Below are 25,439 nucleotides of genomic sequence, written 5' to 3'. Positions count from 1 at the left end.
TATGATCTCTGTCTGTCAAATAAATAAATAAATAAATACTAGTTGACATTTACTTAACATTTAATGTTAGAACCTTTTTGAAAAATATTGTGAGAGATAAAACTACTCCTTAGATAAATGCTTCTGCCATTCTTATATATTTATGATGATATATATACCAAACTGTAGGGTAAATGGACTACAACATTAAATATAAAAAATTAAATATAACAATAATAAGACTAAATTTGTCTCAGCAAAGTATTGTTCTAAGGTTTAATGTGTTAGAAAGAAAAGAATTAAATATTAATATATAAATGTTTTTTAAACCTTTGCCCAAATAATGGGAAGCATTACATAGCACAATGAAAAGTTTAAAAAATATGTAAGGAAGTCAATTGAATTAGTATTCAAAAATCAAGAGTTCAACAGATGCATAAGAAAAATACATGAACATATACATATACTAATTTTATAATACATATGTAATTAATAAGATGGCAGTGAAATGAATGTATTCACATATTGTTGGTGGCGGTGGAAAAATTAACAGTGCAAAAATAATAACTAAAAGTCAAAAAACAACATTAACTTTGACCTTGTAATCTAATTTTTGAGAATGATCTTAACCAGAAGTGCATAACCAGAAGTGCAGTTCTACAGAGGTTCATAGACTGTGACTAATGCTTGGCTAGATTATTGGGGACTTGGGAGGAACATAATTGGAAAATTGGTCATAAGGAGGTCTGGGTAAGAAGTATTTGGATAGACCCTTCCAGACAGGCAACAAGTTTGGAGATATTTATATCTCATTTGAATACTGACTAAAGGATGACTTCAACAGAGGATTTTTAACAAACAAGTGATCGGATGACCCATTCTAAGGACTTCAGTCAGTTTCCATTCCCAGCTACTCCTGTCATTGCCTAATGGGCTCATGGGCAAAGTGGCCAGGGTGACAAGGATAGAGGATATGCATGGGCTCTGTAAATGGGCTTCTACCCCTGGAGAGAAATCTGGCTACTTCCAATGCTGAATGTCCAATCTACTAGCAATAGAGCCTAACACTGAATCTATGATGTGTCATGATTCTCTAAGAGGATGAACCAGTTGGACTGCTTCCATTATGGAAGTAGCAGTACTTATTCTTACTAAAATAAACACTGACTCTGGATATGGATTTGTCTTCCTTTCTTACAGTGTCTCTGCCAAAACTATCATCTCTGGGCTTGCATATAGAATGCCTTATCCACTCTAAAGAACATCACTTCTAACATAGGAATTTGTTTCCTGGTAAATGAAATATATTGATTTTCCCATGTTCATGGAACTATTATTCTATGTATCCTATATCTGTTCCCCAAGTCTGTATTAGTTATCCATTTATGGGTAACAAATTACCCTAAAGCATAGCAGCTTAAAATGACAAACATCTATTATGTCAGTTTCTGGGGGTCAGTAATATAGCTTCCAGCTTAGCTGGGTGCCTGTTTCAAAGTCTCTCATGAGGTTGCAGTTGGCTAGAATGCAGTCTCATCTGAAGAATCAACTGGTGATAGTAGTGGGGAGGGTGGTTCTCCTTCCAGGCTTACTCACATGGTTATTTGCAGACCTGAGTTTATTACCACATGGGCCTCTCCACAGACCCTCACAATACAGTGGCTGGCTTTCTCCAGGACAAGTAATCCAAGAGAATGTGAGTTCACACTTGGTAGAGGAATCCACAGCCTTATTCTATCCCAGTCTTGAAACTGACATCCCACTATATCTACTCTTTCTTTCTTGCCTTGCTTTTGTCCAATGCTGAATGTCCAATCTACTACCAAAAGAGCCTAACATTGAGTCTATGATGTGCCATGATTCTCTAAGAGGCTCAACCCATTAGACTATTTCCATTATGCAAGGGGTAGAACTTATTTCTACTAAGATAAACATTTATTCTGGACATCTATTATACTCTATTTGGTGAAAGTAACGTGCTAAATCCAGGAGACTATGCAAGGGTGCGAAGACCATGAGGTAGAGGTTATTAGGAGGCATCTTAGACACACTAAGTAAATAAAAATTTGTTTAAAATGTAGATCTCATGTTAAATGTACTTGTTACAATAAAGATTTTAAAAAGAGAAAAATATATTTTAAAAAACATGCTTTTTATCATGGCTTAAAATACTGCTGTGAAATTTAACAACTTAAATGCCAAGCAATAGGGCAACAAATTCATACATTAAAATACAAGTTTAAAAAAAAAACACTTAAAATAATCAGGTACACTACATAGTATGATGAAAAATTCTTATAAAATGATCTTAAACAGAAATGCAGAAAACAAAATTATCCAAATATATATAAGGACAAAGCTTAGAAAGAAAATCACATAAAGCACACCAAAAGGGCACCTGGCTGGCTCAGTAGGTAGAACATGTCGTTCTTGATCTGAGGATTGTGAGTTCAAGCCCCACATTGGGCATGGAGCCTACTTAAAATAAAAAATAAAATAAATAAAATAAAAATAAAACAAACTTAAAAAGCAAAACAATGTGCTGAGTTAGACTGGTATTATTATTATGGTTAAGGTTTATTTTTTCCCCAAAATGTTTAATATTGTTAAAAATATTTCTTACATATTTGAAAATGAGAGAAATGGTACTATGTTGGTAACATTTATGTTAATTTTTTACTTTTTATCTGTAAGAAACATATTGTTCATAATATATAAATTCATGTTAGGAACTATTATAAAATGGGCATGACTAAGAGTATGGATGACTCACTGCAAACCTTTTATCACTATGGCATGAGGTTTTTAGTAACATCATCCCAGTGTGTATAGAATCCACAATTTTGTACCATGTGTTTTCTTATCTATTTTCTGAAACTGGTCTAAATGTAATTTAGGCATTATTCATACTTCTGCCTCTCATTCAAAATGGCAGGTACAGCCATTCATATTTTATTATTATATCCACTAAAGACTATATCTATTATCCCACCAAAAAACATACTAACAAAAAGTGGGTTTGTTCCCTGCAACCTTCTTAGGACACTAAATCAAACCATCTGTAGTAACGTGTGTTTTTTTGTTTTTGTTTTTGTTTTTCTGCTTGAGAAAAGATCGTTAACATATGGCAGTGTCAAATGACTTTAATTTATCTTTCATTAAGCCAGAAACAGCATGTCATCGCTTCAGTAGCCTGGAGATTGTTTGCCTTTTTCATTATGAATCACTAATCAAAGAATATTGCCCACTACTCTTCCCCATATGATATCCGTAAAATTCAGAAATTCAGACTTTAGAGAAATATCTACATCATTCCCAAAGCCAGGGCTGTGGTGTGGAGGTGAACAGTGAATTTTCACTGTTATCTCCTATTGGGAGAACCCCTTTCTTGGTCGTAATTCCCCTGATGCTCATCTTTTAATCAGTTCCCTATAGGTGCTAGTAAAATCGGAACCACCTCCTTTATAGCTGCTGATAAGGTATACAATCTCCTATTACATTCACTTAGACTTAAAAGGATTAGGACCTTTCTAAGTTTTCCTGTATTTTATTGACTTTTTTTTTTATATAATCCATAGACTTTTACAAAAACTTGTAAAAAAAAGAGTTCAGTGCCAATTCTTAAGATTTTGTTACCCTAGCTGATAGATGAATATACCCATGCTCATTGTAAAAACCCCAAAGAGTACAAGAATACATACTCTTTGACTTCTCCCATCTGACTTTGCTACAGCTAGCTGATACACAGTTGATGTGATTCCTCTGAGACATTTCTATATGTGTGCACCCATGCGCATGCGCACACGCACACATACACACACACACACTCACACACATTTTGGTGAAGATCTGAATAAATGGAATCAGGTGTAAGTTATCTGACACATGACAATGGGCCTTGGGGTTCCCTCCAAGACAATCACATAAATCTGCTTTCTTTATTGTTTACAAAATATTCTGTATTTTGGCTGCAACTTAATTTTTTTAATTCTTGCTTATTGATAGACATTTAAGATGTTTCCATGGACATACTTTCAACCATGGACATCCAGGAGCCCTCTGTTGTGAATTTCTGTTTTTTAGATTTCTCCTGTGATCCTGTTTAAAATACTGAAACTAATCCCTCATGTCCTTCCTTCCCCAAGCACCTAACCTAATGAAGTTTTATTGTGATTTCTCTCACTTCAGCAGTGTTAGGACTATTAAGAATGTCAGTCTTTCTTCCTTCTTAATTAAAAGTGAGGCATGTTTATAAAATTGATGATGTTATCTGGGAATTGAATTTTACCCTATTTATCAAGATGGACATGGCCACTGTTTAGAGACCACGGATATGAGACACCTCAAATTGGGTGACATCATAATGAAAAAAATGAATGTTTAGGTTGTTGAGACTGTCTTCCATATTTTATATTATCTGGTCAATGTAAAGCATCGTTATGCAAGAAATATATCTGTACTAATAGTCCCAAATAGGTACCAAACCAGGTTGTGGTTTTTAGAGCTCAGGTCCTAAAGATGAAAAGCACATAATTTAGGATACATGTGTAAGGGTTTTGTAATTCATCATCAGGTTTACTTTGTTACTGCTACTCTTATCCTTCCTCCAGCTGATGTGAACTCCACCACGACTCTTCCTCAGCCTCTAGCTTTAAGAATAATTAATAATAAGTTAACCCTGTTCCTCACTATATGACATCTCTTAATTTCCTGTCCCTAAGAATTGAGCAAAGAAGTTCTCTTTATTGTGGATTTAAACTACAAGGCTAGGGAATAGATGTACTTTGCAACAAAATGTGTTGTGGTCTCTTTTAGTCACAATAGCAGTGACAACACTAGCAGGCTTCCCTTTCTGCTTGGTTGGCCAAGCAGACAATTACAGGTGTCCCACTTGAGAGACTACCTGCTGCAGGCTGGTCCATGACCTCCATCTTCAACCTCATCATTCCACAGCTCTGAGCAGAAATGGTGATCAGCCCCATGTCTTCTTGCTTCACAGCAGTTCTTTGTCTTCAAACTGTAAATGAGTTTTGCAAATTAGGTTAAAAAGTTTCCCAAATATTCAAACTCTGGTCTTCCCTCTAGCTATGGCCCCAATTCACTCCTTTCTTTTCAGTTACAGAATGAACGAAATTGACCACTATATTCATTTTCTCACCACCTACTCTCCTTAAAAACACAAATTCAGTTTCTGTCCCCATAGTTTAGAGAAACTGCTAAACACCAATTTTTAAAAATTCTCCTTCCCTGATTTTGGGAAATATTCTGTAATCAGTGTGGATAACTGGAAAAGACAATGAATTATAAAGATGCAATTACAAAGACACAAAAATTATTTATGATCTTATAATTTATAATGTACGCCTCTGTTTTTTTCTGTTTTTTTGTTTTTTTAAGATTTTATTTGAGAGAGAGGAAGAGAGAGAGCACAAGCAGGGTGAGAGGCCAAGGAAAAAGACTCTCTGTTGAGCAGGGAGCCTGATATGCGGCTCAATGTGGGGCTCAATGCGGGGTTCCATCTCAGGGCTCCAAGGTCATGACCTGAGCTGAAGGCAGACACTTAACCAACTGAGCCACCCAGGTGCCCTGTTTTTTTTTCCTTTTAGGGTTTTTTTGTTTGATTTTGTTTTTGTTTTTGTTTTTACTGTGCTTATAAATGTAACAAAATAATTTACTTTGCCATTAAAATTTCTTAGAAAATGATTTTCAAGTACTGCATTAATTTCGTTACTTACTAGATCTTCCTTAGTTTTTAAGAGTTTGATATTACAGGTGTCTCTGTAATAAACATTTGATCATACGTGTTTAACCACATCTCTACTATTTTCAATTAGATCCTTTTAGGAAAGTAGAATTGCTGAATCAAAGGATACTGACAATTTTATAGTTCCTAGTAAAAACTACCAAAATGCTAAAGACAAAGTTTTGGAATTGTTTAGATTCCAGTAGCATTCTTTGAGCACTTATTTCATGATTCTCTTAAAAGTACTGTCTAACTTTTAACTTTTGCTAATCTCACAGATTAAAATAATTATTCTTGGGGCACCTGGATGGCTCAATCAGTTGAGCATCTGACTCTTGATTTTGGTGGTGAGTTCGAACCCCATGTTGGACCTGCTTTGGAATCTCTCTCTCCGTCTGTGTCAACGCCAACCCCACCCCACCCCACCCTGCTCTCACACTCTCTCTCTCAAAAAAAAAAAAAATTATCATTCTTATGGTAGTTCATCTACTTGGGTTGCTAGTGGAGTAAGCATGTTTATTTCTTATCTTTATGTTTTGGGTTTGTTAATGATGTATGCAGGCAACATCACCACAAGTATCTTCTCTGTTTTGTTATTCGATCTTAGATTCTATTTATGATGTTTCTGATAAATGAAATCTCTTATTATGTATAGTATGTCTCTCACAGTAGAGTCTGTCACATCCCTGGATATTTGCCTTGCCAGTAGCACCTTCTCTTCCTCTCTTTCCTTCTTTCCTTTACTCCATTCGTCCTCTCCCTGACACCTCACTGTGAGACATTGGGCAAGTTTTTCATCTTTCAAAGCTTCAAAGGAACATAAAATGTAAACAAAGGATAATTGTTAAGAATAAATAAGATAATATGGTAAAGCAGTAGCCACACTGTCTGACGCACTAATAGTTCTGATTAAGATTTGTAGTTGTGCTTCATATGGCTTCTGAATATTTAGTGTTAAATTGTTTGTTTCACACTTTGTTTTTAGTAAGTTTTCAGAAATTATTTGTAATTTACTGTTGATGTAACAAAGCTATTGAGTATTTTTTATCACATATTTGGGCATAATGAACTCTTATTAATTCCACCAGTTTTAAAATTGGCCTTTCTAGCTAAGTAATTCTGTTGTCTGCAAATACAATTTGTTTCTTTTCCCATTATTGTCTTTTGTATAAATTCTTTGAGTCTAATTGTGTTGAATTGACTTCTAAACCAGTATGAAATAATTATTGTTATTATGAACGTCCTTGTTTTGTATTTATTACTTACGAAGATGTCTCCAGAGTTTCATTACTAAGCATGATAGGACTATTGATTTGAGATTTGTTATTTTTCCTAATCAGATTAAGGATTCGTAGTTTTAAAATAATTTTAATTAGGAAAAGTTGGCAAATTTCAGGCTTCTCCAGATCTGTCTAAATGTATTTTTTTCTAAAAGATTTCTTGATATTAATACATATTTAATTCCTTGAATGGACCCTACTTAATATGAGAGGTTTGTTTTCTTTACTTTCATGAACTATTGATTTCATCCTAGTATTTTATTTAGGATTTTTCACATAAATTATTTTGCTTTATGGTTTTTAATTTAACGCCCTTTGTCATATTTTGCTATCCATGTTTTCCTAATTTTATAAAACAAATTAGGTAGCTTTTCATTATTTTCAAGTTCTATAACTTTTTGTATATATATCAGAAAATAACTTTGTTATAAGTTTAAGAGTAAACCCCACCCCAATAGTCCTTATTTGCATATAGTTCTTTAATAACATTTTTTGTCTTCTTGGTTTATTGAACAAAATATTTCTCTTGCTTCTTAAATTATTATTGCTAATCTGTCTGAAAATTATTAATTTCAAAAAATCCTAATAATATAAAAAATATCATCTTTCATATTAAAATAAATAAATTATGTAGTTATTTATTGTCCTTTTAATTTTACTTATATTTTTATTTCCTCATTGGATTTGTTAGAGTCTCAAAGAGACACATATATTGGGTTTATCAATCAATGATCAATTCTAAGGCTTTTCTGTTTCTAATCAACTTATTTCATTTTTGTCATTTTGGAAATCATTTGATTCTTGTGGGTCAGCAATTTCCAAATCTCCTAACCTTCTGAATCCCCAAGAGCATTCCTTCTATTCACTGGATGTGTCTCAGCTGGACTTCCCCTGATGAAACTCTTCTAGTTTATCTGTCTACTTTCAGTATTTATTTGCATCTTACTTTAAAGTTCTGCTTTCCTCTTCCAACCCCGGATGTAGGCTTTCTCCTAAAGCAGCTCATGGTCCTAATTTGCCTTGTAGACCTCACCCAACCTCCATCCCAGTAAGAAGTCAGTAAGACTGTACCCTCATATTGACATTCTTAGTTCATCTGCTAACATTTTCTTTTCTTTTTTTTTAAAGATTTTATTTATTTATTTGACAGAGAGATAGAGAGCACAAGTAGGCAGAGTGGCAGGCAGAGGGAGAGGGAGAAGCAGGCTCTCTGCTGAACAGGGAGCCCGATGTGGAACTCGATCCCAGGATCCTGGGATCACAACCTGAGCTGAAGACAGCCGCTTAACCGACTGAGCTACCCAGGCGCCCCTTTGCTAACATTTTCATTAAGAAGTTTCACTCTCACCTTCACCTCAAAGCAAAGTCATAAATTTCTCATAAGGAATTCCATTTGTGATTTGTTGATGGCTGACAGAATATAACATTTCTACTACTCCTAAATCTTTTTGTCGTGAATCCTGAAGTTTTCCAAACATCATCCCCTTTCCTCAGCTGCAGAAACTAATCCTCTCCTGTATTTGTAGTATAGTCTCATAAAAGCATCTCCCCCGGTACTCTCTCTTCTTTATCTGACAGCACTTTGGCTAGCAAGCAAGCCTGATGATTTAAGTGTATGTCCAATCAAGAAATGTTTTATTTTCCCCTAAATTTACCAGTGATTCCCCAAGGAACTCCTCTTTTTCTTCTTTTCTTCTTTTTGGGGAAAAAATTTTCAGTACTCTTATCTTGGCATGACTCTCAATGGTTAAAAACTGCCCTTGTGTCCCTGGGAATCATTGAAGATTTTAATCCAGTAAATTTGTGCTCAACTGTGAAATCTTTGCACTATTAGTTAACTGCTGACCCAAGTTCTCAAGAAAATATCATAACATCTTATTCCATATAGCACCCCCCCCAAAATGAGTCTACAACTTAGAAAATAATGGTAGTAAGATATTTTTGGTAGTAAAATAGGGATACACATAATATATATTTTTTCTGGTGTCTTTATTTTCTATAATGAATTTGAATTACTCTGGTATGGGGAAAGGATACCCTACCTTTCTGTATTTGCACTTAGTATTATAGAACAAAGAACATTGGCCTTGAACACAGACATAACTAATTTTGAAATTCAGCTCTTTTATTTATACTCTAATGATATTATTACATTTTCCTTCATTTCCTAAGTTTTAGGAAGTTGGGTGACAAAGTAAGAATTCTTGTTTCATGGAAATATAAGGAAATGGAAAATCTGTTCTACCAGCAGGTAGTGACACAGTAGGTGCTAAAGAAGTAGTCATATCAAAAAAAAAAAAGAAAGAAATATTGCTCTCCTCACTTAAGTACAAAAGAAAGGAAATATTGACACACATTTATGTAGACTCTGAGCTTAATTTCATACAACCACAATGGGGTGCCTGGGTGGCTCAGTGGGTTAAGCCTCTGCCTTCGGCTCAGGTCATGATCTCAGGGTCCTGGGATCGAGTCCCACATGGGGCTCTCTGCTCAGCAGGAAGCCTGCTTCCCTTCCTCTCTCTCTCTGCCTGCCTCTCTGCCTACTTGTGATCTCTGTCTGTCAAATAAATAGATAAAATCTTAAAAAAAAATTTCATATGACCACTTACCACTTTATGTTAACTACATTAATGTATTTGTTGATATCACTTACTGGTTGGTTCCAGGGTGGGATTTGAATGGTTGTAATTACCCTTTTTCAAATAATCTGCTGCTTAAAGTCTGGAGATTGTTTTTTTATGGAATCAGTATGAGATTTGGATCACAAAAACCTGAAGTCAAAAGAGAGCAAACCATGTCTTTAGATGTCTAAGTCACTAAATTTAGTGAGACACTCTGGATCCAGCATAAGATCTCTCCATCTTTAGAGGAGACTGCAATGTTCACTAGAGTTATCAAAACTGATTCAGCAGTACTGAAAAAGTGATGTGAGAACTGATGGAGCATTTTTACTTTATCTGGACATTTAGCTTCACTAATTTCAATGGTGTTTGTAAAAAAAAAAAAGGTTTATGGTTAGCAATTTCTTCTTTAGCTGGTGATGTCTTTTCATCTGCAAATTGTTTCTGGGAAAGTTTGAATGTTGGCTTTTTGGAAAATGACTTTATTTGCTACACAAAGGTCATTCTTAAATGTCAAACATCATTTGGTAGTTGTTCGTGTTTCGTTTTTTAATGTCTGGAAGGATATTTTTTCCAGACTTGTTTTTGAGGTCAACCTAGTGTTTTGAGGTAATGGGAAATTCTGGTTCCCTGAAACCATAGGGTTTGAGAAAAACATAGAGCACTGTTGCACAGAAAAATTAAATTCTTGTGTGATTCATTTGTGACCTTTACAAGTAATTAACAGATTGCTTGTCTGGTAAAGGAGTTCAGTTCTTTCTCAGCCATTTACTAAGAAGAATTGAGTACTGTTGTGAGAATTTTATTCTTTTATTAGAATTAGAATCTGAAAACCTTTATAATCTGTAGAGGACATGAAAATTAATGCCTTTTCAGTTTCAGGAACTTAAGGATTGAATATATAAATTTCTCTGATTTTTCTATTCGTGTCCTCCAGAGTGAATCTAATATGGTCTGGTACTCACTTCTAAATCCTTCATTAAAAATATAAATGCATCTTCTTATTTATGCTCAATAAAGGAAATTTTAGTGAAGGCAAAATTAAAAAGACATCTGTTGCCAAGGGTGAAAACATTAAGGAAGAAGCAATATGATACATTATTCACCATTAACATATTTCCATCATATCCAACCTCATGTTAATGACCCTGTAAGATTTTGCTTTTTTAGGGGGCATCTTAATATCAACTCATATTGTGAGGCTCTTAATTTAGCTTATTTTTCTTCCCATGGAGTATCAAGGAAAACCTACAAAGCAGTCGGAAGGAAACTGCAGCTGAGATTATAAAACCTCTGAACATGTATTAGCCTGATTCTATATTCCGCCAAGATTAACACCATAAAGTTGCATATCCCAATTTAGGTAGGTAAACCATGCAATGTGCAAGGAAATAAAATTAATTTTAAAGTTGTAAAGGGTACTAGTGGCCCTGTGAACTATACGGCCTTACACATAAGAACATGACTTGGGCAACAATTTGATGTGATTTTTTGAGTCCCAGACCCAAAACATCTTAGTCATAGTGATTTATAAGTACCATAACCTCTTAAAGTCTCATATTTTCTTTATCTAAAATGGGTTTAATAACAAAACCTAACTCATGAGAAAAATAGCACCTAATTATAGGCCTAACTCTTTAGAAAGAATTTTAAAGCAACATGGAAGAATAAGCTAATGTGGATGGATCCCAGATCTACTAAAAACTCATGGGAAGGCTGGATAAAATGTCAAGACAGAAAAATGAGCCAAGCTGAAAAGAAAGGGAAATGTCTACATGCCCATAAAACACAATAACAACAATAAGAGATAAAAGACAATATTAGGGGTAAGCTGGGGAATTTTAACCGTTATTGTAAGTTCTAAGTTATAAGTTCTAACTGGCTAAGAATTAGGATTTCAGTGCTTCTTCATAGAGTGGAGAGTGTCCTTGACCTATGTAGGTTTGGGGAACTAAATCAATCAAACTACATAAAGCCTGAAGCCTCACAGACTACCCTTTGTTTCAAAGGAGTCCTATGGAGACTTCACTCAACGGCCCTGGGAAACCGTGAAAAGGAAGCTTGCCTTCATTCAGGAGTCATGGTTGAGAAATAAAAATTCACCCCCTGCCAAAAACAGAAACAAATACTAGCACATATCATGTGTGGGTACCATGTGAATTTATACTTTTTGATGTAGCAACCTAAAACCAAGAAATTTACTGCTGTGAAAGGACACTTTTACACTGAGGCCATATTGCAGTTTCACAAGGGGAAAATACTATGTAAGATGAACCCTGAATAGAAATAAGATAAAATAAAACAAAATGAAGTATAGGAGAAGACAAAAACCATGAAGGAGAATCTGCAGACGCAATGCAAGGAGAACACTTAAAACTGGGAGGGAAAAAAAAGTCTTTAAACCATAAAAGGTACATTTAAAATTATTTTTTTAAAAAGTAGAAACAATAAAGAGACAATAATAAAGAGTAAAGATTAGTAAAGAAATAAAGAGTAAATATAGAATAACGTGGAAGAAAATATATTTGGAAAAACTAGAATTACCAAAAGTAAAACATAGTCACTGAAATTAAAAATTCATTAGATGGCTTAAGCACTAACTTGGACATGATCAAGGGAAATGCTTATGAATTGAAAGATAAATCTGAGGAATGTAGTAAGATTAAAAAATGATGTCACTCAATAAAATAATAATAATAATAATAATAATGTCTCCTTTTCTTGCTTGTCTTCCCCACCCCCTTTCTGTTTTCCAAAGCATTTTTTTCAACCACTTAACAAGGTACAAGATACAGTGATGGACAAGATAGATAAGACTTCATTCTTATGAAGGTCACATTTTAGTTGGTTAATGGATACTAGTATTAAAGAAATAACGAAACAAACAAAAAATCCCAAAACAGCTATTGATACATCTTGTGCAGACAATTAAAATAATCTCTTAGAAAATAACTGTATAGGTACTTTGTATCTGGTGGTCAGTGAGAGTCTCTTGAAGAAAGTAAAATTTTAGCTTAGGTAAAAATGACAAGAATGAGTCAACCTGCAAATACCAGAAGAGTTTCCCAGTTAAAGAAATCAATTAGTGTAAAGAAATGAACTATGTGTGTTTAAGAAACTAAAAGAAGGCCAGTGTGTCTAGAACATAGTGAGATGGTGAGTATCTATACTATCACCATCTCTATGGTATAGTATCTATAGTATCATATAGTAGCATCTATAGTATCACCATCTTACCATGGGGAGAAGAATGAGATGATGCTGGAGAAGTAGGCTGTGGCCGACTTCTTTCTTTCCATAAGAGCCAGAATAAGGAGTATGAATTTTATTCTAAGAATTGGGAAGACATAAAAGGACAATAAGAGGATTTACTTTATCTATTTTACCTTTAAAAAGACTTATCTGTGTGCTATGTGGAAAATGCATTGTAAGCAAGAGAAATGATGGTAGTGGTGGGTAGTGGGACACTTAGGAGATGACTACAATGGTCCAAGTCCTGGGGGATAGCTGGTAGAGTGATAGTGGTGGGGATGAAGAGATTTGACATATTTGGAATATGCTCTGGGTGGAGATATGGCAGGAGTTGAAAATTGAGAGGATATGGGGTTCAGGGAAAGAGAAGTGTCACAAACTCAAGAAATCAGGGATAGATCCACATAGGAATTATCTCTACAATATTCATTAGTCACACAGTCATTGCTTAAGCATTCCCCATGATCCAAACCCTGGTGCTTCATATGACCACCCATTCTTTTTATGCACCCCAAATTGTTACAAAGTCCTTCCTGTACATTTGAGTTCTTAATAAACAACTTAGCTACTTTATTTACAGTCTTTCTGCTCCATGATAGATTTCCAAATAATCAAAGAAAATTACCATCCCTTCTTTTATGCAAACTAAATATTCTCAGTTTTTTATTCTAATAAGAATCCATTTGTATGGCACTTATAGCATTTATAAGTCCATACTAAAGTTTAATTATTTAAGTTTTCCTTAGCTGTCCTACTAGATTTGATTCTCTGAAGTGCCTTATCATTGCATTCTCAAAAATTTATTTCTGACATTAAACTATAATTTTTGAGACAGTCCTCACCAATCTTCATGCTTTCACCCTTCTGATCACTCTTCTTTCTACATATTTTACTTTATCAATACTCCTTTTTTTAGAATAATGACAACCACAGCTAAGTGCTAAGCAACCCAAAAGTTCTGAATTCCATACTTTAAAAAATGCAGCCAAACCTTAAATTGATAATTTGGAAAAACTATTCAACCATGTTGACTCATCAAACTTTAGTCATCAAAAACCAGTATATCCATTTTAAAATAACTTGTTAAATCAGGTGTGTCCCAGCTGGGAACACACATTCTGACACAAAATTCTGGCAAAGGAATAAAATATAAAGAATACATAGATTTGAAGAGAGATTATAATTAACTGGAAAACAGAAGCTAAAGCATTAAAAGAAAATAAAAGCTGCAGCACAAGAGAGACATTATTTTCCTCCAGAGAAGCAAAATCTCAATTGTTTCTCCCACTTAAGTCTTGGTGGGAAAGTTTGCTACAACTGCGTAATCAGAGCTAGAGTTGCCTGTGAAAGCTGGGGTGTGGGAGGAAGAAAACCCCAAAACTGAAATAGGGAAGGATTTAACATGTAAGAGATGCCATTTTTAACCTCTTTTGCCTGTCCTTGGCCACTTGGCCACTAGCCCTATTGAAACCTCCACCTATGATAATGAGTAAACAACTTTAGACTCCTTGCTAAATTATGCTAAGATTAACACATGGTGCTGAAAGTACAAAATCAGCAGAAGGACTTTGTTTGATATATATTACCAATATGAGCTACCTAGAGACCAGTTTAAGAATGTCAACTCATAATCCTGGAGATGATATCAATGTGCTCCCAAATTCTTCAACCTTCTGTGGACGATCTTTATTATAATTTTTAAACAAACAGTTGGCTTGATCTGCCACGTAATTTAGAACTTGAAATTTAATATCTCCCTAATATTCCTAAGGATTCTTTGAGAGATGGGTTACTGTATTTCTTACATATTTTCCTATTCACATGTATATATTTTCCTATTCACATATTTTAGCTATATTATCAGCCATTGCTTTGTAGTTTCCTTGTGGGGCCATTCTTTCTATTCTGTTCCTTGCAAATCTCAACATGAAATTAACCTCCTTTTTCTTTTAGCATCTTCTTTTTACTGTCACTAACACTGGTTAAGTAAGCTTTTAATAAAAGTTGGCTCTAATGGAGAGGTAATTCACCCCCAGCATAGTACACATTAAACCTTAATATCACTGCTATTAAAATTGCTTCTGATAGTCCTTCCTCAAGGAATTTCTAATTTCTCCTCTGGTCTTATCCTTTTACCACTTTTATGGATAACTCTCTCTTTATTCCTCTCCCAAGATCTATTAACCTCACCTCCCCTCCTTTTTCTATGGTCCCCTAGAAGACTCACCTTTTGTCCTTGACAGCCTTAGTAAATTTCAAACTATTACTTTGTTATGTTACTCACCTTTCCAAGGTCTGGCCCTAGGGTCTATCTTTGCATAACCAAACTGGGCCCTTCAAGATATTTTGATAAACCTAAAATTTTCTCCAGTATCTGGTCAACTTTTAGTTTTGTTTTTGCTTACTCATTTGAGAATTGTTTATTTTGAGTACTGTATGTTTATTAAAGATAAATTTGAAATGCATAGCTAGGAGAAGCTCTCAAAAGGAAAATAATTAACTTGTTTCCATAAATGCTAAGTTTGCCAGCAAAATATCTAGGTGACACTGTTGCACAGGTGGTCTAGAAGATATAGATTGGGCCATAGGAGTGAAAGACTGATAGTTGTTTCCCTGAAAGTGATACTTTAGTCTAGGAATGGTTGGAACTTCTGAGGGAAAGAATGTTAAGGCAGGAGCTGTGGGAAAAATCACATTAAGGAATGAAGAGTCACCAAGGCAATTAAGGATGCAGAAAAGCAGGCAGGAGGAGGAAGAAATTCAAGTTGTCAGTTTTGAAAGCCAAGGGAGGTGAGCATTTTAAGAAAAGTTGTGGGATAGGGGAGGGTGGGAGGGTGTCAAATACTGAAGGAATCAAGATGAGTGTGACAGTTTTTAAGAGGCAGCTGACTTTCAAGAGAGCGGTTTCATTCAAGGAAGGAGGTTGAAGTCAGATTGCCTGACATAGTTGGATGAGTGGGAAGTGAGGAGTTAGAGGGGACTCTTTGGAAAGGTTTCTGTAAGTAGGAAAGAGAAGTGTTCAGAGAACGAAATGGAGAGTAGTATGTTGAGCACTTAACTCTTTAAAAATCAGAAATTGGGGGTTCGATTTTCCCAGAGAAGTTCTTAGTGAGTATGTAGGGGATTGAGATGGAAGCAGAATGTAGCTTGCAGTAACTCCCAAACTCCACAGTGAACATGGAATAAAACCAAGAAGAGGGGAAGCTGGCATAGGAGAGAACAAATTCAGTGTGCTCAGCTAAAGTGCTGATCCTTGCAGTTAAAGGAAACAAGGAGTACCAAGCAAACAATGGAAAAGCCCAATATCTAGACACATACTGGTAAAATTTCAGAACTCTGAGGATAAAAAGAAAAATGCTAGAAAAGCTTCCAGAAAGAAAAGCAGATTATCTTACCAAAAGACATCTCAAAGGCAATACTACATCCCAGGATTCAGTGTGAAAGGTATCTTCAAGGTACAATGAGAAAAAAAAACTTCTTGACCTTAAATTTCTAGGCCTAGCCAAAAGAAAATTAAAGAGTGAGGGTAAGATAAATCAATTTTAGACCCTCTCTGTTACAGGATATACTGAAGCAAAATTAAAAACAGTCAAAGAAAGAAGATCTACAAAGAAATTAACACAACTAATGGTTAAGTCTAAATTATTGAAGCAGTGTCTAAATATAGCAGGTGGGAAATAAATGATGTGAGTGTCAAAGCAGAGAACAAGTGACCACATACCAAAATTCTTGTGTTGGTTTGGGAAAGAGTACAGATACTGATTCACTTAAGATATTGATAGATTTAGAAATACATTTCAGTACATGTGACAAAATTAGTATATAATGCTTGAATAATTGAAGTAAGAGATCTAGAGGACAAAAAATTCCTATCAATCCAAAAATATTAGGAAAGGGGAAAAATTAAGAAAAAATAAGATACTTGCTTAAGAGAAACCCTAATATGAGATGGAATAAATAAATCTAACATTTTAACAAATATAATAAATGTGAGTGGGTTTAATTTCCTATTAAAAAGAGGAGGATCAGATGGGATTTTTTAAAATCCAACTATACATGTTACATATAAGACACACATTTAAAACCCATCTGGAATATAGTAAGGGCCTATTTAATGTTTGTTGAATGACCTGAATTTGTTCATTCCCAGATACCTTTGGAAGCATATAAACCTTCTTTAAAAAAAAAAAAAAAAAAAAAAAAAATCCCTCTCCAGTGTAGATGCTAGCTATAGCATAACATACGGCATATGTTTAAATAAGTGTATTAGAGCACTTGAGACCTCACATGCAAAGTAAACCTTGGTTTAGTGCTCAGACATGGATTAAGTTAACTGTTCAACACTGCTTGACTTAAGCAAATGTTTAGAAGCAACCACCACTCTGTTTTACTTAGACTCTAGTGCATGTGAGTCTGTGTACAGACCTATTCATCAAGCTTGGTCAGGTCCTCTAGGCCTGTTCCTCTGCTGAGAGATAGTCCATATGTTCATGGGCCAATTTCTGACCTGAGAAAAAAAAATGTAATTTTAGAGCTTAAAAAGACTTTAGGAATCATGTTCCCAGAGTTCCCTTTTGCAAGAAGAACAAACAGGCCAAGAGAACTTAAGGCTTGATGCTCTGAAATTAGAGCTGCACCTGCCAGTTGCCCATTGATTTGTCCATTCTCTATATTCAGCATTAGCCTAGATTTTAGTTAAAATTGTCTTTAGGTATATGAAGCACTGCTTTGAAGAAGCTAAACATTTTTAGTTCTCTATCGAATGCCACATGGGCTTCAATACTAATAATGATAACTTACGGAAGCAAGTTTGAATGTATGTTCACTGATTTTGAGGATAATTAAATTCAAAACTAGAGAGCAATAATTTTCTTAAAATGTCTAAGTGAATACATGATTATATATATATATATATAATATGATATACATAATATAATATATACAAAGGTAACATCTATCAAAAATATCATACTAAAAAGTCTCATTTTTTTTTTAAGCATAGATTTCCTTATAAAAGACTTTTCCTATAAACTTTTTGGGACACTAAAAATTGCTCTCGTTGCCAACAATTTGAACCCAGTGGTCCAAAGATGTACTCAGCCTGCAGTAAGCTATGACTGGCCAGTGTTTTGTGGGTGGTTCTATTTCTTTATCTAGTGGGGGTACCTCCATCCACCTGCCCACCCAAGCTAGGAACTTCCAGTAAGCTATCCATCAAACCTTCCTCTCAACCTGGTCACAGTCTTATATGGGCAATTGCAATAGCTTCCTCATAGTTTATACTGCCCTAATTTTGTTCCCCATAGTCTCTCTGGATTCCTCAATTAACTTATCTAAAATTCAAATCAAACCATGATTCCTTGCTTATTGCTTAAACCCCTACAAATATTTCACATTTAGTGAAATAGAGATACATTCCAGGGTTCTTAGTAAGGCGTAAGGGAGGTTTCTGATTCCCTCCCCACCAATCCCTTCAGGAATATCTTGTCCCTCTTCTTCACACTTTATCTTCCATTAATAATAATAACTTACGGTACTAAACCCTGAATACCCAGCTGCCTCAGCTCTCCCTATCCCCTACGACACATTTCTTAAGTTCTTAAATCATTGTTGGGGCCAGTTTCCCTTCAGAAAAATTTGGCTTCGCATCACTAGGTGACTCATTCATTTTTGTCCTTCTAGGGAAGCCTGAAAGACAAGTCTTTTGTCATTTCCAAGCAGCCTTCCCCACTATTTGGAAATCCCTACAGAGTCTACTCTGCCAACAGAGGATCACTGTACATGTCAGAGAGCTTGGTAGGAAAGCAACCAAGCTCTGTTCTTGTTAAGAAAATAAAGATAGGGGCGCCTGGGTGGCTCAGTGGGTTAAAGCCGCTGCCTTCGGCTCAGGTCATGATCCCGGGGTCCTGGGATCGAGCCCCGCATCCGGCTCTCTGCTCAGCCGGAAGCCTGCTTCCTCCTCTCTCTCTCTCTCTGCCTGCCTCACTGCCTATTGGTGATCTCTGTCTGTCAAATAAATAAATAAAATCTTAAAAAAAAAAAAGAAAAGAAAAGAAAGATATATTTATCCAGGGACAATTTAGTTTACCTTCTTATATGTTAGATTTCCTAGGATCTTTGGGGGCCACTCTAGCAATAGGATAATTCAAATCTTATACTGTAAGAGGTTTAGTCCTCTGCCAGAGGTGTGAAAGCTCACAGTAAAGCATCTTATTTTGCCACCGATATGCTAGTGTGTTAAATTAAATTCTAACACCGGTCAATAAGAAACACATTCAGCTACTAGTTTACTATTAGAAGTAGAATTGCATTTATCATTTATGTGTTTCTGCATTTATTTTCCTTATTACCAACAAATAAGATATTTTTCAAGCAAATCATTACTGGTAGTTTATAAAAATTCAATAGTTACCTCAAAAAGAGATGAGGTCATAAAATGCAATTGGCTAATGTATAAGAAATATTAACAAATAATTCCTACATGATTACACACATTGATGATTTCTTACATGAAACAGTGCATCCAATTTACTAACATTTCCCAGAAGGGTGACAAAATCAGAATAAAAATGATTTAAGGGTTTATACCCTAAATTTCTTGGAATTATTCTAAATAAGTTGTTTTGTTATATAGTTTTCATGTACATATTTGAGGAGATCTAAAAATAAATCCATCATTATATGTAATTATTTCAAAGTTCCTATTTCGAATAAAGGTAAATTAAAATATAACATCATTGTCAAAGAAAATATGCACTAAGTATACTTGAAAATTGCTTCTACAATATATATTATGTTTTGTAACTTAACAACTTAATTGAAAACTGAAAACTCCTGAACATTTTAAATTTTCTATAAACATACTAGCAGTATGCCCTTTGACGATTCCCTGTTTTGTCCACTTTTAGAAGTGTCATAAAATTACCCATCTACTTAACAGAGTATGCCAACTACCTAATAAAATTATTTCTGTGGGAGTATTTTGAAAAACAAGATTCTACTTTGTTATTGTAAGAAAGAGCTTCTTGGTTCCTATAACTATGGCAATGGAACTGAGAAATAATTTGAAGGAAAGAATATTAATTATCCCCTTAAATATTAATGATGGATTTTTCTGATTTCTAATGTTTCTTAATATGTCTTAATTTATTTTATTATAAATACTTCTTATTCAGCTTTCTCAAAAATTATTTTAAATATTTCCTGATATTTCCTTTTTATTATTTAAATTCAATTAGCCAACATATTTCCTGGTATTTCTTAATTTCTTATCTAGTTCTCATTCTTGAATTCTTTGGAAATTATCTTTTATCCACATATTCTATCCTTGTTTGGTTCTTGGGGAAAATGAAATTAGTATATTTATAATCAATAGTATTTTTAACCAGTGTCCTTCAGGATTTCAACTAATGATGTCTAATTTTAATATTCTTTGTTTCTAACATCCTTGCCAGTCTAGAAATGTTTTTGATATTACAGATTGTAGTCTTTCCCCAACATTTCTATCTTTTCATAAAGCACCTGACTCTGTAGGCACTCAAATAGCTGTTGAATGAGAGAATATAATTTTGAAGTCTGATCAAAGGTCACAAAACATTTTTTAAAAACTCAGAAAACAGAAAGATACCGTAGTGACTGATAATCTGGACTGCTCTTCACTATCTAAATACCTCCCAGCTATGATATGCACCAAAAATGTGGAGACAAAACAATTGTGACAACTCCATTTGCAAAAACTATAAAAATGAATGAACACATTTAGTAACTCATGCTTCTGACAAAATACAAACTTAGAATGCTTTAAATATAATAATCTTATTTTATTAAAATGTCTGGTTGCTTCTTAACAGACTTTATTTGTCTATACCACCATAATCCAGCCAGATGATAGAATCTTTCTTGTGCCAACCAGTTATACATTTAATATCCTTACTTCTTATGCTTTGATGAATGAATGTCACTTCAAATGTCCAGTTGCATGGCTGAAAAGTTTTATTTTCTCTTTGAGACACATTAGCAAGCCATTCTAGTTAAGGGTGATATTTAGGAAGTTAATATAAAAACTGGGTTTTGAGTGGAGCTTCATATTTTGATTAAAATAAATAATTTTATATATACCAAATGTTTGGATTTCCATGGACTATGAACTTCAGAATAGCGGAGACTATTTTTCATTTATCTTTGTAACTTTAGTGCCTAACATGTAAGTAATTCCTAAATGTTTACTGACAAAAATTAAGATTTGTTTTTAAGGCATTAAACTTTTTTTAGGTTAGTGAGATTTAAATTTCTTTTTTAAAAAAGGTAATATTGCAATTATTTAAATAATAACCTAAATATGTTCAATGGATAAAGAAATGCTGAGCGTCATGATCATACATGACTACCTTTCAAGTACTTAACTAAAAACTTTATTTTTTTCCCCATCAAACTGTTCACCAAGCAAGTTTAAGAAAGGGTTCTAGGAATCTAGAAAGTTGCATTTCGGAGAAGCAACTCTTAACATGAACGGTATTTATAAAATACATAAATAATGAATCCCAGCTAGGTACAAAGCAGGAAGTGATTTTAAAACTCATAAGGCATATTTCCTTCTCAAAGAAGTTTATAATCTAGTACAAGGAATAAAACAATCTGAAAATAAAAATGAAAGTCCATTACTATGAAACATGAAATAGAAATTTAGAAAGACAGCCTGATTATGATTGGTTGATATTCAGGGAGTAAGACATGGGGAGGTGTTTTACTACAGGCATGGATAGAAAAATGGGTATTTCATACAGAGAAAGGTAATAGAAATGGTGCAGTGGTTTAACCATCTCCAAGACAAAGAGTAGTGCGGGTTGATGATAGAATGTAAGTAAGGCATAACTTTGAGAAGTCCTTGAGAAGCAGTCATGGCCAGGCTAGGGTGGTTTCTATGGAAATTCCAAGGAAAGTTAGTTAACAAGTAAAATTAGTATTTATATCGCAAAACAGATTGCAGTAATAACTTATCAGATAATCTGATGTACCACTTGCCTGCACATTGAAAAGTAAACACTTGGTAAAATAGCAAATGGATGTGTGTATGTTTTCATTTATTGATGACTGTGATTTCATGTTATTATAACTCTTGATTTCCAGACAAAAACTTCACAACTAGCTACTGACTGTCAAGAGTCAGTTTTCAAGTCAATTTGTTTCTTAATGATCCTCTTATATATTTCTGGCTGGGGGAAGAGAAGACATAAAACTATTCTTAAGATAGCAAGTTTTCAAAACCTTTCTTTCATGTAGCTTTGAGTAAGTCTTACTTCCAGAGACTACTGGTTTTTTATTAAGAAACACATTGAAAGATTGTATGAGAAAAATGTGCCTAAATATGAAAGTCATCGGCAGTCATTTGAGTTTTATACATGCATACAGTTATTTACCCACCACTTCATTGATACCATCAATATAAATATATAGGAAATAACCCTGTATTTTCATAAGCCATGTACTGTATTTACATACACAATATTATGCTGCACATTCCTTCATTTGATCTCATAACTTGCTTTTCATTGCTTACACAAAACAGATCATCTTTTTATTTGGTTATGCTATTTTCCTTGTGTAACTAATGTAGTATATTATCTTTGCCAACTCAGAATCATATGAGTATAAATCAACAACCCATGAAAGACTTTTATTATCCAGAGAACATGATATACTTAAGGTTTACCTCAACCCACATTCACCACAGAAGAAAATGATAGCAAAACTAATACCTTGTTTTTTTTCTAAGTTTGGATGATCCAGCTGGCCTTTATTTTCACTAGAAGAAAAGAAAATCAAATCATCATGAAAAGGAGCACTCATGTTTTGAAAATATCTCATTGTGACATATGGATGGAACAAAACATTTGTTATTAAATCTTACCACTGACAACAACCCTAAAACAAAGATGTATTTTTTTTTTCAAACACTTGGCACGTAAACATTAGCAAAAGAAACTCACTTAGTTAGATAATAGTTTACATGATTCACTTACAAATTCAGATTGTTTTAGGTCAGAAACAATAGGTCTGGAACATTAAAAAAAATACCACCATAGTGTTGTTTTTCCACCTGAGAAAAAGAAATAAAATAGCATGTCTTCTGCCTTACAGGGAATTTAGTTATAGCAAACCATCCTATTAGTTCTCATGTTTTAAAAGTAGTTTTCCAGATGAATTATATTGGCAGAAATAATCAAAATTTTCATTTGAAACCTTCAGTTATACAAAAATACATAATCAAGGTAATAGATGATTAAAGAATTTCTTCTTAAATACTGTAACCGAGTGTTAAGTATCCCAGTATTAAGTAGCAGCTACTAATGTTCACATAACATTGATTTTTGATGATGAGTAGAATTGAGTAGAAGTGACTCCAGTGAAGAATACTGAAATTTAATTTGTATCATACCTGTTTGAGAGATTTAAATCACATTCCAGCTAATAATATAAAATAGTTCACAGAGATGCTAATATCTGCTTTTAAGATAAGTACTTTACTTGTGTTTAAACTTCAGAAATCATTAAAAATTTAATATGACACTCTTAAAATTATTTCAGCAGTGTCCACCAACATACTCGGACCTGTAAATTTCAAGATTATAGTCCTCAGACGAATAAATTACCTATTCTTTGAAAACAGATTATAGGCTATTTTCACGCTGTCATTGACTTGAAGAATTGTCCTCTTCTAGAACAGGTAATAAAGTTACTTACTAAAAGAAGTTGTAAGGAAAAAAAAAAAGCAGCAGCAGCAGAAAAAAAAAAAGTTGTAGGCATAGAAAAAAAATTTTTTTGAATATTCTTTTCCCTCCCAGTGCCAAAGCTTTGTTAATGTGACGATTAAAGCCTGCAACTTATTTATGCATACATGTACTCTGACTTAAATGTTCTAAGGGCTAGACATGCACACAAACACAATTTAAATGATAAATTCAAGAGGACTGAAGGTAAAACATAATGTTAATAAAAATTACTACTGAATTTCTTTTGCTGTTTCAGATCCCCCAAATTTTCAGTTATATATAATATTTTAAAATACTGGGTAGTATATAAGAGTCTAGATATAAACTTTCTAAGCAGTCAATTTCCAAAATCATTAAATGATATGTGATTATCAGATGCTTCTTATTAGCATAATGAAACATAGTTTAGGCAGCATACATAAATGAATGGAATGAGAGGATGTTGGCGGCAATGGAAAATAATGATGGATTTTACAAGATTAAGCCAACTGACATTTTATGAAAATTTCCATTTCCTGCCTTGGATTTTATCTAAACTGACAAAAACAAACACACATTTAGTTTTCTCAGATTTCTCTTGGGATGTTCTCTTGGGTAGAATATCTGGAAAGAATTTCTGACAAATCAATCTGTCAGGTGCCACACTTTAATTTTTATGTGAGAACTCACCAGGATGGACAAAAATGTGTGTTATAGTCTTTCCTCCTTACGTAAAATAAAAATGTGGGTAGACTTAGTGCTTACAAAACACTGCTCAATTGCACAAAGTACATTATATTGTTTTAGAAGAAGCCTAAAGATTAATTGGAAAAGGTAGAATTATACATTCCCAAATATTGATGTTGGTTCTGGCAATATATCTGTACTATCATTAGAACATGTTTTACTCAATCATCTTTGTCTTGTATCCAAGTCCTGGTCTTAAGGGCCCAGCAATTGCCTTGATGTAATAGAAACACTGTGATAGCCTGCCCCTCAGGAATCCCCTTCCTCCCACCCTCCCTCCCTCCCCTGAGCCAGACTCAACAACTATCCCATAAATTTGGCTTTTGTCTTATTAAAACAGCACTGCTTTACAGCAACAGTGTCAGAAGCATGGAACTCTTGCAGAATTCCAAGCATATGAATTTTTCAAAAATATATTGCATGGAGTCTGTTTTTTGTTCAACTTATTTTTTCCTCTTCCCCATTGTCACTGAGTTAGGCCCAGATATTTTTTTCTTTCATAGGAGGTAGAACATTAAAGGATGAAATAACAGAAACCTGGAGCCATTCCTTTTTTAAACAGAACTTTTAAAAGAGAAAACACTGTCTTACATGTGGTTAGAAAAGGGATGAGCAACTATTTGGACATAGGGCAGGAGAGAATTAGAATCACTTCAGTATCTGTGAGCTTTCAAAGGACACTAAGATCAACTCCATCTTTGGACAAATACTCCATTAAGTGAATGTTTGTTTACCTTAGGAAAGCCAGGTTACAGGATTATTCATTCATTCCTCAAGAGTAAGTGTTGAAAACCTCAGGGTGGGGATGGGGGGCGGTTACTACTCAGAGAGCAAGGGGGTATTATGCAGTCTGGATTCTCTCTCTGAAAAACAACAGTTAACACTGTGGTTGTATTTTTTCTGATGTATTGCTTGGAAACATTCAGAAAAGCGTACACTATTTGTTAATTAAGCTGACTTAAAACCTGATGTGTTATCCTATCAACTGTTACTGTTTCTTGAAACCTTGCTCTTGTTTATAGGTTTTTTTTGACTTGAGTTTAGAAATATTCCAAGTAGATCAACCTCG

The 25,439-nt window shown here is 34.1% G+C and overlaps 1 protein-coding gene across 3 annotated transcripts in view; it reads left to right on the top strand.

Annotated features, from left to right (window-relative positions):
- The window catches only part of ADGRB3 (adhesion G protein-coupled receptor B3), a 727,154-nt gene that overhangs the window by 259,607 nt on the left and 442,108 nt on the right, over nt 1–25,439 (top strand). The gene's annotated exons all lie outside the window — the stretch shown is intronic.

Source organism: Lutra lutra, chromosome 6 (genome assembly GCF_902655055.1).
Source record: "Lutra lutra chromosome 6, mLutLut1.2, whole genome shotgun sequence".
Taxonomy (NCBI): Eukaryota; Metazoa; Chordata; class Mammalia; order Carnivora; family Mustelidae; genus Lutra; species Lutra lutra.
This window is presented reverse-complemented; position numbering and strand designations above follow the sequence as displayed.